Source organism: Cynocephalus volans, chromosome X (genome assembly GCF_027409185.1).
Source record: "Cynocephalus volans isolate mCynVol1 chromosome X, mCynVol1.pri, whole genome shotgun sequence".
In the NCBI taxonomy this organism is placed as follows: Eukaryota; Metazoa; Chordata; class Mammalia; order Dermoptera; family Cynocephalidae; genus Cynocephalus; species Cynocephalus volans.
Window position 1 is genome coordinate 54,630,769 of NC_084478.1, and position 15,792 is coordinate 54,646,560.

Here is a 15,792-nt window from a genome sequence, read left to right on the forward strand (position 1 = left end):
AAGATTTTTTGTGAATTATGCTTTAATGTTCTCCTTGAGATAGCTTAAAATTAATCCCTGAAATCTGAGATCAGAGACTCAGGCACCAAGGCTCAGTTGTGAGCACAGTGCAGCCCAAGCTTGTTTTAAAAACCCATCTAAAGGTACTTGCAGAAATAATATAGATTTCATTAAAAATTATTAGCCTCTAAAGTGAGCTAACAAATATGTTAAAATTTTAACAGGAAGTTATATATTTTGATATATATGTCCCAATATATCTTACCTGTATTATACATTGTACTAAAGACAATTGCACTTAATGTTGGCTGCAAGGAAGAACAATTTTCCAGCTGATTGTAGTTCTATTTATTTATCTGTTCAGTAATTAGATCTCAGACCTAATTATTAATTTAAGGGCACATCACTCAGAGTGTTAGTAAGTAAAAGTATCTGTTGAGTCTAGTTAATTTTAACAGTTATGGGACACCAAATTAAATATGAAATGCAAATATATACGAAATGCAAATACATGAACAAGCTGATAAAATTGCTAATTGCTCTGCCTTTTTAAAAAAGCTTCTGTGTGGCAAGTGTACATAAGAAAATATTGCTGCTAGTTATAAATTTTCTTTGTTCCAGGCTTGATGCAAACAGATTAGGGATATAATCTGTCACATATACACACAAAAAGGTAAATTCTTGGAGACAATGACTGTGATGAGCATTTTTATTAACCTATCTCTCTGGTATTATATTTATATATAGTTAAAAAGTAAACTATTTTTATTTCCTTTTAAAAAATAGAGTCCCAAAATTGGCAGAATAATGGAAAGCCCAGAAGAATAGCATGATTTAAACCACTATTTGGTAGTCATGATGTCTTTGTGGGCAACACAGAAAATTAAAGTCCAAATAATTTTACTTCTGTTGAATTCCATGACTACTTGAACATTTTTAAAAATTATGTTTGTGTCAACTTAGAATGAGGTTTTTGGTAGTTGGTTCCAGACCTCTAACCATGGCCTTTTAATTTTAATTTTATTTTTATTTTTTTTGGACTTTTGTCAGCTATTTAAATGAAGACATATAAATAAAAAAGAGAAACAAAGGGTTTTGATAGTACTGAAGCTTATTGGGTTACGAAAATAAATAATGGACAACCCCTCCTCACTCTCACCATAAATCAAAAAACAATAATAGGATTATTATTATTAATTGATTCAGGAGCAGATATTACTATAACTGCTTACAAAGATTGGATTCCCTCTTGGAAAACTTGTTCCTCTTTCATGACTGTATCTGGATTGGGAGGAACACAAACCTCATGCCTCCATTTTTCTGATTTTTGGGGGGGATGCAAGACATAAGAGTATTCCATAGACTATATAAGGGCTCAATATGTCCTGCTTGTAATTGTTCTTGTATTAGAAGGTGAGTTTAATATAATCTTTCCCCTTTAAGAGGCCATTGCTCCACCCAAACAGAGGGTCCAATAATCCATTACAGTTTGGCAATGGCCTTTATGATAAATTTGGAGGGGAAGTACCTATGTAAACATCCCATTGTGTAAGTAAATCTCTCCCCCATAAAGCAATAGAGAGATCCAATATGAAAGATTCAATAATGACAGCTTGTCCTTTAAGTCCTATATATTTTAAAAAATATTTACTTTGGCGTGGGGTCTAATCTTCCTGGCTCTATATCATTTGATAACGACATGACAGATACATTGGCTATATATTTTTAAAATCTCACTCCTACAATTAATTCTCACCAATTTTCTCATCAAGGAGCTTGAACTTTGGCTAAACAGTATTCTCTGCCTTTAATCAAAGCAATAGAAATTATTAAGTCTCGTGCTGATTGTCAATCATTTTCTGCACCATTTTCAACTGGTGTTAATCCTCATGGCTTACAATCCAATGCATTATGGCAAATGGATGTTACTTGTCATCCTCCTTTTGGTAAATTGAAATACATTTATGTTGTTATTGACACTTTTTCAGGAGTTTTACATGCCACTTGTCAAACAGGAGAAACTTTTAAACATGTTCAGTACCATCTATTGGCTTCATTTGCCTCTTTAGAAATCCCTACTAAAATCAAAACTAATGGCCCTGCTCATATTTCTAATTCTTTTAAACAATTTTGTCAATGTTGGAATATTTAAACATATTACAGGAATTCCATACAACCCTCAAGGACAAGCTATTATAGAACGAGCACATTTGCTCCTTAAATCACAACTTTTAAAACAAAAAAGGGGGAATATACATGATCATGTATCCCCACAGAGCAATTGTGGAAAGCTTTATTAACTCTTAATTATTTAAACATTTCTAGTCCTGGTTTTACAGCTATTGAAAGACATTTTTCTCCATCAGATCACAGACCTAAACCGTTAGTTCTTTATAGAGATCCTTTGAATGGCCCTTTAGGAAAAGGTCCTATAGAACTCTTAAAATGGGGAAGGGGATATGCTTCTGTTTTATCACCTACAGGTCCTATCTGGATTCCCGCCTGATTAGTAAAACCATACCGTGAGCTGGAGAAGAGCCCATCCTCGTCGGAATCCACTGCCAGGCCTCCAACACCTGTCTCTTGATTCAGCTGCAAACACTCCATACATGTATTTCCCAACTCAAAAATGAGATCTTGGTCTTCTTCCGAGTACCCATGGAGCCACTGGTATCACTTGTGGAGACAGAAAACGTCTCACTGCTCAGGTGGAGACTGCCTTGTCAACTACAGGTGCTCTGAAATCACCTGAGAATTTGTTTCTTCCCATAAGAGCCTGCGTTTCTGCTAATTCCCAGGGTTTACAGGTATTTAGGACACTTCTTCTTTTTTGTTTTTTCTTACCTACCATTGATGTGCCTCACCTTTATTGGGCTTATGTTTTAGATCCCCCTTTATTTGATATGATTACTTGGGAAGACCCTGAACCACCTTTTTTTTCAAATGACAGTTTTTGTACAGGGGCCTCCTGGCTTCCCCTTTCTTTACCTTTCAGTGATTGTAGAACTGATTGTAGTCAAAAGGGATCATCTGGAGGATGGTTTCAAATTCCTCACAAATGGGCTTTCCATTCAAATGCCCCTCCGCTTTGTGTAGAAAATACTAGCTCTCCTTCGAATTACTGTATCCCTTTTTCTCAACAATGGTATATGAATTATATTTACTTTAATCATTCTTCCCATCTTGAGGCTCTCAAACAGTAGATATTTATTCAAGCTGTAGAGGTTAAGGGGACCCCCTCTTTAGGAAAATTTCACTCTCCCCGCCATATTCCTGTATGTTCTCATCCCTGTTCAATATTGAATGACCCCCTTGATACAAGCTGGACTATATGTTGCTCTACTGATGTTTCCTATTTAAACTTACCATCTTTTCAATTAGAAAATTGGGGTCCTACAGGTTTACTAGTGATTGGTAATGTTACTCATTGGAATTGGAGTATGCCCTATCATTATGAACATGGATCTGATAAATGGAATCCGGGACCTGCTGGTCCTCTTTTGCATATAAAATATGACCGATACTCTTTTCCCCCATTAAAAAACATATTTGGCATTTAGCTCTCCCTTTTTCACCTCACATTATGTGTCATGGACAGTTCACTAAAGGATTGTGGATAACCAATGATACTATAGATTCTGTCACGATTTGTACTTCTTGCCCTTATATTTTTCTTATGGTTTCACAAATGCCTAATATAACTTGCTGTAACTTTACAAATTCTTCCTCAGTTCCATATGAACATTTTAATATTACCCTTATTGCAAACTCTACATGGATAATGCCATGTGTTACCCATCAAAATATTTCCTCACTTAATATTAGTTCTGTTTTCATTATCAGACAAAAAAGCCTCAAGATTGGATTCCTGTTAACTTAATCCATCCATGGACTAATGATTCACCATTAGAATTAATATCTAAGGCTTTAGCTCATCCCTGTCAAAAACAATTTTGGGGAATTTTAATCACTTCTCCTATTGCTATTACAGCCCTTGCTGCCACAGCTGCTACTGCAGCAATGGCTTTAACCCATTATATTCATACCACAGCTCATATCAATAGCCTTTTGCAAAATGTTACTGGAGAATTGGAATCTCGTACTTTCATAATCAAGAAATTCTTCAATGCTTGATGCTTTAGAGGCAGCCGTCCTTTGGATAGGAAAAAGACAACAAGGTATATGGCAACATTTATAATTAGAATGTGATATCAGTTTTAAAAAGTTTTACAAAACCCTTATACCATTTAATGAGTCTGTCTCTTGGAAAGAATTTTTTTAAATATTAAAGGAGCATTAGTTCATCTTTAGGACAAGATATTTCAACCCTTCAAACAAATTTAAAACAGCAGATATTTCAATTACAACAAAAAACTAAAAATATTACTTTAAGTGAATTAAATGACATTGCTAAATGGTTGGATCCAAGGTCCTGGTTTTCTTCTTCAAATTTATGATTTTGGTTCACAAGTGCTTTTATGGCTGTTCTTTTATTTTTACTTCTTGCAATCTTAAATGTTGTATGCCGCGTTTTCTGAAGAACTCAACACACAGAAGCTATGATTGTGCTTAAGATGCCATCACCTACATTGACTTCTTCTCCTTCTTCCCCTGATTTCCCTGAGGGCTTTGACTTCCTTTAATAAATGAAAAAGGAGGATATATGGAGGGTTAACATCTTGTGATAGGTTCTGCTAAAAGGATGGCCATGACCTCTGGCCACAGCCAGAAGAGACACATGGCATCAGTATCCATGCGGGATGTGCTGCACACAGTATTTCTCAAGATGATAATAGCAGCTGTGGGAGATTGCTACATCCTCGAACTCAAGGGAGTATGCAGTATAGTCTATTCAAATAAGATTTCAGGAGTTCTGCCCCAGGGGCTCCCCCTCCTCTATCCCTGCTGGCTTACTTTTCCCACAGCTTTCGTAATAAATATCCATGGGACTTTGACTCTGGGCCTTCACTAGCTTAGTGAATGGTTGTTCCTAGTCCCTCAGTTGCAACTGCCATTGTCTCAGAGTAGTTCATTACCGTCTCCGCTTCAACATTTGCCACAGTGTATTAACAGGTCAGCACTTTGGCGTGGCTGTCTCACTGCTCTCGTTGAAATACTGCTGACGTGGAAGGGTCAGGGCTTACTCCCTCCGGGAGACTCGAATCTCTCTTCCTTTTCTGCCATCCATATGGCAGGAGTGATAACCCAACTCAGAGCCTAGTGTCTTGGAACATATCCAACAAATTAACTTACTTTTTTTTCTTTATATAGGGCTGGCGTATGGTAAGATCCAACATTTGGGGGCAGGTGAAACATTAGCAGGCCTCACTCACAACCTGCTTTGGACTGAAGGCATTCAGGCTAAGTAACTTAGGAAAAGGTTATATTCCACATGGCCCAGTCCACACATCAGAATATCTTTTGCGGAGCCTTAGTTTCTAAGCTCAGAAAGTGATAAGGATTTATTTTATTTTTGCTTTCTATTATTTTTGTGTGTGTGTTTGTGTCTCTTTCATGAACATCTCAAGGGAGGATGGCAGTGTCTAGAGTGGTTTATACATATTCTTGGATTCTTGTGCCATAATACCATTGAAGAGAACAGCACCCTAATCCCTTCACTGTCTCTTACAGCTGGATTAAGAGGGCAGTATAAGAGTTAACATTCCTCTATCCTCCAGACATATGTTTTTGACTCTATTGTGTATCTCTATTTGGATGTCCCATAGGCACCTCCAAAGTTTATTTTCAAAATTTAACTTGTCTCTTTGCATCCTCTTCCCCTGACTCTCCACCCAGACCACTAATTTACAAATGTATTTCTGCTGCTATTTAGTATTCTCTGTTCATGGAAGGCTTCACCATCTACCTTGTTGCCAGGCTTGATCCTCTACATTTAGTTGGTGACCAAATTCTGTCATCAAAAAGTCTTTTAACCATTTCTACTCACCTCACTTAGTTTGCCATCACTATATGTCACTTTGATTATTTTTAGTCATGACCTATTTTTCATTCATGTCACAGTGCTTGGCACATAGTTTTTGACTGACTATGAAAAGTATAGCTTTTATGTTTACATTTAGATGTTTAATAAAACATTATATTTGAGAGGCAATAAGTTTGTTTTGTTTCAGATATCAGGGAGGCAAAGTTTCATTAATATGAGATAGAACTTAAAACAGAGACTGACTCCAACTATGGACTAATCCATTTTATAAATCTTTGTACTCTTCATCATTGGGACTACTCAAGGAGAGACTGGGTAGGCATCAGGGAGGGCAGCAGTCAAAAAGATTCTGGCTTCGGTAAAATGTCAGACAATTTGATTTCTAGGATCTCTTTCAACTATTAGATTTGGTGATTTATATATTGATTTTAAAGATTTATGTAAAATCCAAAGTATTAATAACATTTTTTATGACTGGTAGAATTAGGGATAAGTATAATTTTCTTATTTCTTTCCTGTATTTTTTAAAGTTTTCCAAAATAAAAGTGTATTATTCCCATGGCTGGAAAAATGTCATTGTGAGTAAACACAAATACAACATACTTTTTAAAAGAACATTTTGATCTCCTTTGAATATAAATATAACCTTTTGTTCTATGTATCTGGATTAGTCCATTTTGTGTTGCTTATAACAAAATACACGGAACTGGGTAATTATAAAAAAAAACCGAAATTTATTGCTTACAATTTCTGAGGCTGGGAAATCCAAATTCCATCTGGTGGCGGAGACAGTGACCCAGGGGTCTCACATTGCAAGATGGTGGAAGTAGAGAGAGCAGAGAGAGAGACAAAGACAAACCCTCCTCTTTTTTAAAGCCCTCCGAACCATACCCTTGACCACCATTTTTAATCCATTCACTACTGCACAGTCCTGCAATCCAATCACCTCTTCAAGGCTCCACCTTTCAATTACCATAATAGGATTTCCCACCTTCTTAACAGTCACAGTGGGGGTTAAGATTCTAATACATAAACCTGGGGGACACAATCCAAGTTTCAGTGAGTTTTGGGGGACATAATTCCGTCCACTACAGTATCAAAATGTTTTTTGTTATTGTATATACGCTGCTGGTATGCTTTAGGTTTGGGTGCTTATAACAGAAAAGAAAAATAACAGTGGCTTAAACAAGCTAGAAGTCTAGTTCTCTTTTACGTAAAAGAAATTTGGATATAGGCAGCCACAGGTGGTATGGTGGCTTCAGGATGTCAGGCACCAACACTCCTTTACCTTGTTTAGCTGTACGTGGCTTCAGTTCCAAAGGTCACCCCATGGCCCAAAATAGCCATTGAATACCAGCATTACATGTGTGTTCTGAACAGCAGAAAATAGGAAGGAGAAAAAGATGTGCCTGACTCCTTCATTTTAAAGATCTTCCCAGAAATACCAGGCAACACTTTTATACAAATTTCACTGCAGAGAACATAGCTATAAGGCCATACCTAATTACAAGGAATTCTGGGGGAAAAAAATCAGGGCCTCGATTTTCACAAAGAAGAGAATGGATATTGGGAAGCTAATAGCTGTCTCTGTTATACCTATTGACTAAGGGTAAGCATAATACAGAATCATTAAGGAAATGTCACTGGCCGCACCTTCTTTGCTAACAGTTTTAGGAATTTTCTGTTGGACTCCATTTATTTAGATCAGTCTGTGATTATTTACTAAAAAACTTATTTGCATCATTTTTTTCTTTTGTACAATGTATCTGTACCTTCCCCATGGGGGTTGTAGTATTAAATGAGATAATACATGTAAAGCACTTGAAAGAGCATCTGATATATATTAAATGCTCAATCCATGTAAGTCGTTACTCTTATTAATATTACTATTTGTGAAAGAATACAAATGAGATTGAAGACACAGTTCCTGCCTTAAATTCCTTCTTTACTAGTAGAGAAAACAAGATACAAAGAAATGAAATAACTTCTGAATAAGTGTGCGATTACAAGCCAGATGTTATGAAGTGGAGTGTATATTTTGTAAAAATTGAAAGACTGAAAAATTCCCTATAAAGATTTGCATGTGTGTGTGTGTGTGTGTGTGTGTGTGTGTGTGTGTGTGTGTGTGAGAGAGAGAGAGAGAGAGAGAGAGAGAGAGAGAGAGAGAGAGAGAGATCAGGGAATATTTCATGAAGACCTAAGACTTTAGGTTTCAGTATGACATCTTAATTTTCTCCCTTGAGTGGTCAAATAATTTGATTACATCTCCCAGAGAGGATAACTGCTGGCCCATACCATTTCAGGCTTGTAAGTGTCTTTCTGATTCCTAAATATTCCAGGGGAGAAGCCACAGATTCTGCAATATTTTATGCTCCTTTATGAAGCTATCAGTATTAGCTTTTTTTAAAAAAAAGGGCAAAAGCTAGTGAATTATTATTTTTTTCTTAGTTTAAGAATATGGTACCTACTTAAAATTGCATCAGTCGAGTGAACAACACAGGTGTGGGTGAGAATGGATAACTTATTAGAACTGATATTTCCTGCTATCTTTCCTTTCTCCCCCCCCCCCCCCCAAGAAGGGAAGTCTTTCCTAGCATTGCATTCTATTTTATGTAGTACATTTGCTAAGAGAATTCAAAAGAAGAGATCGGGCCGATTGTCCTTCATTCCAGCAGTACTGAAGGCCCAATTTCATCTTTTGAGGCTCTTAAGGAGCATACTACATAAAAGGAATGGACTGCTTGCAATTCAACCATAGCTGGAACAGCAATACCAATCATTACACTGTTATCTATTTGAAAAATGTGGATTTTACTTGGAGATGGTATTTATTGAAGCCTTCTACCTGGCAAGAGCAACTTTAAAAGGAAAATTCAAGCTCAGAAATCTAGTTGAAATTTGACCTTCTCTATACTGCCATGGATTTTGGTATGATGCCATATGCAGGGGTGGGGATGTGAGGGGTGTCCATTAGCTTCCAGTCCTGTGCTGTTTTGTCTCTTGCTGCACAATAGGGCAATCTAAGAGAAACCTTCTTCAGCTTTATTAAAATGGGGAGGGCGTGGGATGCTGGGGCTAATGCACTTAAAATGCACTTTGAAGCATCATGGAAATTTTGCAAAAGATTTTTTATGTAGGAACAATTCTATTGATAGAGTCAATGAGAGTTTTGTCTGTGCAAGAACTGCAGGATGGGACCCCGAGTCACATGCTTTCAAAATTATTCTCCCTTTGTTGGATATCACAAAGGATATTTTCCCATGAAAACAAGATCTTTTGTTTCTTATGAATTCATTCTAATTGTGAAGCCAGCTGATAGGGTTACTGCATGTTCTTCTCTTGCACTGGCAGGTGGCCTGGGGAAGCTGGTGAAATGGGCCCAATCATCTATTAAGGCTTTTCCTGGTCTTAATGTCATTCACTTCTCATATCAAACTGTAGTCCTTGATGCTCATTTCCAAAGGAGATAACAGTGAGGTCACAGAGACTGATATGTTCTTGTTTGGCTTTAAAAGATAGCAGGCAAGATATCCCTGTCTTTCTGGTTTCCCAACATTTCTGCAGTTGTGTATGGCTAACAAAGATAAACACATGGAAAATATAGACAGGTAGTGAGAGTTGAGACAAGTTACAGCATCAGTTTTCAAAAGAATTTATTAAATATGCCATTGTATGTGCTAGGTTCTGTACAGAAAATAAAACAGATAGAGTTCCCAGTTTGTGAGGACTCAGTTAATCCAGCTACTGTGCTCTGTGAAAACATTTAACAGCAATTTGGCAAACACTTATGTAAATAATCTGTAGAAGATCCATGCTAAATGCTGAGGATTCAAGACAGGTAAGGCCTGTGGTTGGCCCTCAAGAGACTCATGCAGAAAATGCTATGTAATGATGTGGCAATGCTACAGAAAAAAGATGAATTTAGAAGTATCATAGGAACTCAGATGAAAGAAAATTCAGCATATAAACATGAAAGACTGCAATCAAAAGTCCAAAATATGGGATAAGGAAATATATATTTAAAAGAAAATTTCTTGGCCCCGTGCACAGAACTGGCGCCATGCAGGTGAGCCCACCAGCGGTGGCCAGCAGCAGCACAAGACAGCAGAACCACACAGCTGGATGTGGCTCCTAACCCTGCCTCAGATGCAGGGCGGAGCAGCAACCTACAGAACCCACCCACTGAGTTTGGCCCAACAGAACTCCACGGCACTAGGGGCTCATTCCACGACCGCTCAAGTCTCGAATGGGAACAAAGGTGGTTTAACATAACGACCACCACACCTCCTGTCAAGCAAAGACAATTCACCCGTCACAGTAGCAACCAGGGCCACTCCACAGCCAACCTCAGTGTAACAGAAGAAGCAAACCCCCTACCAAATGACCAAGTGTCAGCAAAAAATATACTAGAAGTACAAACAATCAAGAAGAAATGACACCACCAAAAGGATACAGTAATGCTCCAAAGTCAAACAGGGAATCCTTGAAAAGTCTGAAAAAGAATTTCGAGTGATGATCTTAAGAAAACTTGGAGAAATAAAGGAAGACTCAATTAGAGAACATAATGAAACAAGAAAAAACATCCAGAATATGCAGGAGGAAATCTACAAAGACATTAATAGAATAAAAAACAGTGTAGCAGAAGTTATAGAAATGAAAGACTCACTCAATGAAATAAAAACATGACTGAGAGCTTGAGCAGCATGGTAGAGCAAGGAGAAGAAAGAATTTCAGAGCTTGAAGATGGTATTTTTGAAATAACCCAGGCAGACAAAAAAAAGGAAAAAAATTAAAAATAATGAGGAAAATCTAAGAGAGATAGCAGACAACCTCAAGCTCTCTTAACATCCAAATTGTGAGTATTCCTGAAGGGCAGGAGAAAGGAAAAGGTATCGAAAACCTACTCAAGGAAATAGTAACAGAAAACTTCCCAGGTGTAAGGTGGGATACAGACTTTCAGATCCAGGAAGCTCAAAGGTCCCCAAACAGATTCAATCCAAAAAGATCCTCCCCAAGACATATTATAGTTAAATTCACAAAGCTCAAAGACAAAGAGAGAATTCTACAAGCAGCAAGAGAAAAGCATCAGGTCACTTATAGGGGAACCCCAATCAAACTAACAGCAGACTTCTCAACTGAAACCCTACAGGCCAGAAGAAAGTGGAATGATATATTCAAAATATGAAAAGAAAAAAACTGTCAGCCAAGAATTCTTTACCCAGCAAGCCTCTCCTTCAGAAATGAGGGAGAAATAGTGTATTTCCCAGACAAACAAAAGTTGTGGGAGTTCATCACCACCTGACCAGCCCTGCAAGAAATTCTCAAGGGAGTCATTCATCTGGAAACTGAATAATGGTGACCATCATGAATACACAAGAAAGAATAAAACCCACAGTTAAAACAAAAATGCCAGCAAGAAAGAGAAAGAAGTTAAATCATTCCACCTTAAATTCCCAACTAACATTGAAGAAGAGAAATAAAAAGGGAAATAATGATCAAAAGATACTTAAACCACCTAAACAAGTAGCAATTAAATAACAGGAATTAAACACTTCTCAATAACGACTCTAAATGTGAATGGACTAAAGTCCCCATTCAAAAGACACAGACTAACTGACTGGATTAAAAAGATAGACCCAAGTATATGCTGTCTTCAAGAGACCCACTTCACCTGTAAAGACACACATAGACTAAAAGTAAAGGGATGGAAAAAGATATACCATGCAAATGGAAACCAAAAAGGAGCAAGAGTAGCTATTCTTATATTGGGCAAAATAGACTTTAAACCAAAAACATTAAAAAAGACAAAGAAAGCCATTATATAATGATAAAGGGAACTATCCAGCTAGAAGACATAGCAATCATAAACATGTATGCACCCAAATCTGGAGCACCCAGATATATCAAGCAAACACTCTCAGACCTAAAGAAGGAGATAGGACCTAATACATTAATAGTAGGTGATCTGAACACCCCTCTCTCAGTATGGGGCAGGACTTCCAGACAGCAAGTCAACAAAGAGACAGAGGATTTAATCTATACCCTAGACTAAGTGGACTTGGCAGATATATACAGAACATTTTACGCAACAGCTAAAGACTACACTTTCTTCTCATCAGCTCATGGTACATTCTCAAGGATAGACCACATATTAGGTCACAAATCTAGTCTCAGCAAATTTCAAAAAATTGAAATCATTCCAACAATCTTTTCAGACCATGATGGACTAAAACTGGAAATAAACAATAAGCAAAATGCTGGAAGATATGCAAATACATGGAAAATAAATAATAGGCTCCAGAATGACCTATGGGTCCAAGAAGAAATTAAACAGGAAATCAAAAAATTCTTAGAAACTAATGAAAATAAAGATACATCATACCAAAACTTATGGGATACTGCAAAAGTAGTACTAAGAGGGAAATTTATTGCAGTAAATGCTTATATCAAAAAAAAAAAAGAAAGAAAGAAAAAGAAAAGACTCCATAAGTGACCTAGTGCTTTGCCTCAATGAACTTGAAAAACAACAACAATCCAAACCTAAAGGCAGTAGATGGAAAGAAATAATTAAGATCAGAGCAGAACTAAATGAAATAGAGACCCAAAAAACAATAGAAAAGATTAACAAAACTAAAGGTAGGCTTTTTGGGAAGGTAAACAAAATAGACACACCATTAGCTAGATTAAGAAAAAAAAGAAGAGAAGACCTAAATAACAAAAATCAGAAATGAAAAAGGAGACATTACAACTGACACCACAGAAATACAAAGAATCATTAGAGACTGTTATAAACAACTGTATGATCACAAATTTGAAAATCTAGACGATATGGATAAGTTTCAAGGCACATTTAAATTAGCAAGACTGAACCAAGAAGAGATAGAAAACCTGAACAGACCAATAACAAGCAAGGAGATTGAACTGGTAATTAGCAATCTTCCAACAACAACAAAAAAGTCTGGGTCCGGATGGCTTTACAGCTGAATTCTATCAAACCTTTAAAGAGGAGTTAATACCAATTTTCATGAAACTGTTCCAAACAATTGAAACAGACTCTACTCTCCCAAACTCATTCTATGAGGCCAACATAACTCTGATACTAAAACCAGGAAAAGGCACAACAGAAAAAGAAAATTATAGACCAATATCCTTGATGAACCTAGATGCTAAAATCCTCAACAAAATATTAGCAATTAGAATACAGCAACATATTTAAAAAATTAGACACTATGATCAAGTGGGATTCATCCCAGGAATGCGAGGATGGTTCAACATACGAAAGTCAATAAATGTGATACATCATGCCAATAAGCTCAAGGACAAAGACCATATGATTATTTCAATAGAAGCTGAAAAAGCATTTGACAAAATTCAACATTCCTTCATGATAAAGACTCTCAATGAGTTAGGTATAGAAGGAAAATATCTTAACACAATAAAAGCCATTTATGGCAAGCTCACCACGAGTATTATTCTGAATGGGGAAAAATTGAAGGCCTTCCCCTTAAGGACCAGAAGAAGACAAGGATGTCCACTCTCACCACTTCTATTCAACATAATGATGGAGGTACTAGCCAGAGCAATCAGGCAAGAGAAAGAAATAAAGGGAATCCAGATTGGAGAAGATGAAGGCAAACTTTCCCTATTTGCAGATGACATGATACTATATATAGAAAAACCTAAAGATGCTATCAAAAAACTCCTAGAGCTGGTGAATGACTTAAGTAACGTTGCAGGAGAGAAAATAAATGCCCATAAATCAGTAGCATTTATATACTCAAATAATGAATTAACAGAAAGAGAAATAAAGAAAGTAAGCACATTTACAATTGTCACCAAAAAATACGATACTTAGGGATCAATTTAACCAAGGATGTTAAAGACATCTACTATGAGAATTACAAACCACTTCTGAAAGAAATTAAAGAAGACACAAAAAGATGGAAAGACATTCCATGCTCTTGGATTGGAAGAATTAACATTGTGAAAATGTCTACACTACCCAAAGCGTCCACAGATTCAATGCAATCCCCATCAAAATACCAATGACATTCTTCACAGAAATGGAAAAAACAATCTTTTCTTTCATATGGAAAAACAAAAGACTCCAAATAGCCAAAGCAATCCTGAGCAAAAAAAACAAAGCCGGAGGCATAACTCTGCCTGACTTCTAACTATACTACAAAGCTGTTGTAACCAAAGTAGCATGGTACTGGTACAAAAATAGACATTTGGACCAGTGGAGTGGAATAGAGAACCCAGAAATCACTCCTCAGGCTCATAGCTATCTTATATGAGACAAAGGCAACAAAATTCTACATTGGGGAAAAGATTGCCTCTTCAAGAAGTGGTCCTGGGGAAAACTGGAGATCCATATGCAGAATGATGAAACTTGATATGCATCTCTCACCATACACTAAAATCAACTCCAAATGGATTAAAGACCTAGGTATAAGACCCAAAACTGCAAAATTACTAAGGGAAAATATAGGTGAAACACTTCAGCAGTTAGGTCAGGGCACAGGCTTTATGAACATGAGCCCAAAAGCATAAGCAGCAAAAGAAAAAATTGACAAATGGCACTATGTCAAACTAAAAATTTTCTGCACGGCAAAAGAATCAATCAGTAGAGTAAAAGGACAACCTACAGAGTGGGAAAAAATTTTTGCCAACTATGCATATGACAAAGGACTAATATCCAGAATATACATAGAACTCAAGCAATTATATAGTAAAAAAATAAATGACCCAATTAAAAAAGGCATTTTTCAAAGGAAGACATACAAATGGCCAACAGATACATGAAAAAATGGTCAACATCACTAGTCATTAGGGAAATGCAAATTAAAACCATATTGAGATACCACTCACTCCAGTTAGACTGGCTATAATCAAAAATATGGTGAATAACAAATGCTGGTGATGGTGTGGAGAGAAGGGAACACTACTACACTGTTGGTGGGACTGTAAATTAGTACAACCACTTTGGAAAACAATATGGAGGTTTCTCAATCAACTACAGATAGATCTTCCATATGATCCAGCAATCACTCTTCTGGGTATATATCTAGAGGAATGGAAATCATCATGTTGAAGGGATACCTGCACTTCCATGTTTATTGCAGCTCTCTTTACAATAGCCAAGATATGGAAACAAACTAAATGTCCATTAATAGATGAGTGAATAAGGAAACTGTGGTATATATACACTATGGAATACTACTCTGCCATAAAAAAGAATGAAATACTCCCATTTGCAACAACATGGATGAACATGGAGAAACTTGTGTTGAGTGAAACAAGCAAAGCACAGAGGGATGAATACCTTATGTGATCACTCATTTGTGGGAGCTAAGAGAGAAAAGAAAGCAGGAAAGAGACCACAGTAGTCCCATGATCCAACATAGGGAGGGAATATTTCTAGGGCTACAAATTGAAGTTGAGGGGGCAAGGGGAAGGGAGAGGGAAGTTGGGGGATAATTGGAAGGGAGCAAAGGGTACAAAAGCAATTTCTGGTAATGGATATGTCCCCAATATAAATCTGGCCCCCACATCATGGGCAGGAGGGGGGACAATCAGCTTTGTATCTCATGAATATTTGAATTAATTAATTAATTAATTAATTAAAAAATTTATCTGTATTTTTGATGATACTACAATGAAAACTGTATTTTTTGTACTCAGATAAAAAGTGATTAACAAGTGTTAATGCTGAGAGATGAAGGAAAGACCTCTCTTTACAAAATAACAAAAGTAATTTCTGGTAATTGGTATGCCCCCAGTATGAATCTGGCCCTCACCTCATGGGCAGGAGGGGGGACAATTTACTTTGTATCTCATGAATATTC